At 55.6% G+C, this 2,561-nt stretch overlaps 1 non-coding gene across 1 annotated transcript; it reads left to right on the forward strand.

Annotated features, from left to right (window-relative positions):
- Positions 1-385: 385 nt before the first annotated feature.
- On the forward strand, positions 386-537 carry LOC121630626. Its single transcript, XR_006008552.1, has one exon. It is a non-coding gene; the product is annotated as a 5.8S ribosomal RNA (ribosomal RNA).
- Positions 538-2,561: the final 2,024 nt, after the last annotated feature.

Genomic DNA, 2,561 nt, shown 5'->3' on the forward strand with positions numbered 1-2,561 from the left:
CAGCGCGCGCCTTCCCGCCAGCCCATCCGAGGGCCTGACGGATCTGCCGTCAGGGCGCGCGTGGGAGCGGTGTCCACGCAGAGCGGGCCCGACCTGCGTCCGGCGGACACCTGGTCAGGGCTCTGCACTCGGAACCCCTCGACTCAGCGCGGCGCGCAACGGTCTTGCCCTGGCCGTCCCGCCGCGCGCTTCCGGGTACCCAACTCTTCTCCATCCTCCGGAGGGAGCCAGGGGGGGTTTAATGTCTCCGCCCTGGGGACCAGCGCTTACCCTGTTCTAGACGGGGGGGCCCGGCCCGAGACGCGGCGCGCCTGGGCAGTTCGCTGAACCTGTCCACCTCCCAGTCTCGGAAGCTTGGCCTCCAATCTGAAAACGAAAACTGTACAACTCTTAGCGGTGGATCACTCAGCTCGTGCGTCGATGAAGAACGCAGCTAGCTGCGAGAACTAATGTGATTTGCAGGACACATTGATCATCGACACTTTGAACGCACATTGCGGCCCCGGGTTCCTCCCGGGGGGGGCCTGCCCCGAGCCTGCCTGCCGTCGCAGCGGGGAATCCAGCTGATCCCGAGCTCCGTGAGCCTCCCCTCTTCCGGGGAGCCACGCCTGGGGGTTGGCGGGGGGGTGACCTCCCCAACCCCTAACCCACTTCAAATACAACCTCAGATCAGACGAGACGACCCGCTGAATTTAAGCATATTACTAAGTGGAGGAAAAGAAACTAACAAGTAGCGGTGAGCGAAGAGGGAAGAGCCCAGCGCCGAATCCCCGTCCGACTGGCGGGTGCGGGAAATGTGGCGTACAGAAGACCGCTCGCCCGGTGTCGGTCAGAGGCCTGAGTCCTTCTGATGGAGGCTCAGCCCGTGGACGGTGTGAGGCCGGTAACGGCCCCCGGCCCGGTCTTCTCGGAGTCGGGATGTTTGGGAATGCAGCTCATCTAAGGCTAAATACCGGCACGAGACCCATAGTCGACAAGTACCTTAAGGGAAAGTTGAAAAGAACTTTGAAGAGAGAGTTCAAGAGGGTGTGAAACCGTTAAGAGGTGAACGGATGGGGTCTGCGCAGTCCGCCCGGGGGATTCAACCCGACGGGTCAGGGACGGCCGCCCAGTGTGGAAGGATCCCCACCGCTTCTCCTCTCGGGGGGCAGGCGGCGGGGACCTCTCCCCGGCGCTGGCTTGCCCTCGCCGGGTGCATTTCCTCCGCGGCGGTGCGCCGCGACCGGCTCCGCGGCGGCCAGGAAGGGCTCGGGGACTCTGGTTGTCCTCCAGCCAGCTGGGTGCGGGCCTCCAGCTGCAGCAGGCTGGCTGGGGAGGAGTGGGACTGGGGCCCTGGAGGTCCTCCAGCAGGCCGGGTGCCTGCTGGATGTCTGCTGGATGTCATGCGGGCCTCCAGCTGCAGCAGCCTGGCTGGGGAAGAGTGTGACTTGGGCCCTGGATGTCCTCCGGAGGCTTGGTGCCTGCTGGATGTCTGCTGGAGGTCATGCGGACCTGACGCAGCAGCAGGCTGGCTGGGTGTGTCTGTGACTGGGGCCCTGGTGGTCCCCCCCTGGGTGTCTGCTGGAGCTATTGAAGAAATATTTATATTTCTACTGTAAAAAAATAGTAAAAAACAGAAGGAGCTTTCAAAATGAATCATAAGGGGTGTGTCTTGTTTGTGTGTCTTAGTAGAATATTTTAGTTGAGGTTTGGGGCCCCTCGGTGACATGATGTGGAAGCTATTGAAGAAATATTGATTTTATTACTGTAAAATTTTGTAAAAAACAGAAGGAGCTTTCAAAATGAATCAAAAGGGGTGTGTCTTGTTTGTCTCATCTTGTGCTATAATACAGGTCAGGAATTGCGTGTTTTGGTCACGTGAAACGGAAGCTATTGAACACGGAAATGATGAATGTCTGTCGAATATCCAACCTAAAACCAACTTCACCGCGGTGTGTTACCGCTGCTTTTAAACATGCTCTTGTGCAGCCTCTTTTAAAGAAACCTAACTTAGATCCCTCAGTTCTGACTACAGGCCGACTTCCAAATTACCCTTTTAATCAAAAGTCTTAGAAAAATAGTGTGCATTCAATTATAGGCTCACTTAGATTTTAGTAATGTTTTAGAAAAATTTCAGTCCGGTTTTAAGACTCTCCACAGTACTGAAACTGCACTTTTAAGAGTTTTTAATGATCTGTTTTTAGTTACTGACTCTGGAAGTCCTGCGGTTTTGATTCTCTTAGACCTGACCGCAGCCTTTGACACGGTGGACCACCAAATCCTCCTGACCCGCTTAGAGCACTGTGTCGGTATTAGAGGAACTGCCCTGCGCTGGTTCCAGTCTTACTTGTCGGACCGGTCGTTTTGTGTTCACCTTGAGGAGTTTTCCTCAGCTTCTGCCCCTCTCATTTATGGGGTCCCACAGGGGTCTATTTTGGGTCCACTGCTTTTTTCCCTGTATATGCTGCCCTTGGGGTCTATTTTTCAGAAGCACAATATTGCCTACCATTGCTTTGCTGATGATGTTCAGATCTACATCCCCTTAAAACCACAGGGGGATTCTCTGACCAACCTTCTCAGCT

The sequence above is a fragment of the Melanotaenia boesemani genome, chromosome 19 (genome assembly GCF_017639745.1).
Source record: "Melanotaenia boesemani isolate fMelBoe1 chromosome 19, fMelBoe1.pri, whole genome shotgun sequence".
Lineage (NCBI taxonomy): Eukaryota > Metazoa > Chordata > Actinopteri > Atheriniformes > Melanotaeniidae > Melanotaenia > Melanotaenia boesemani.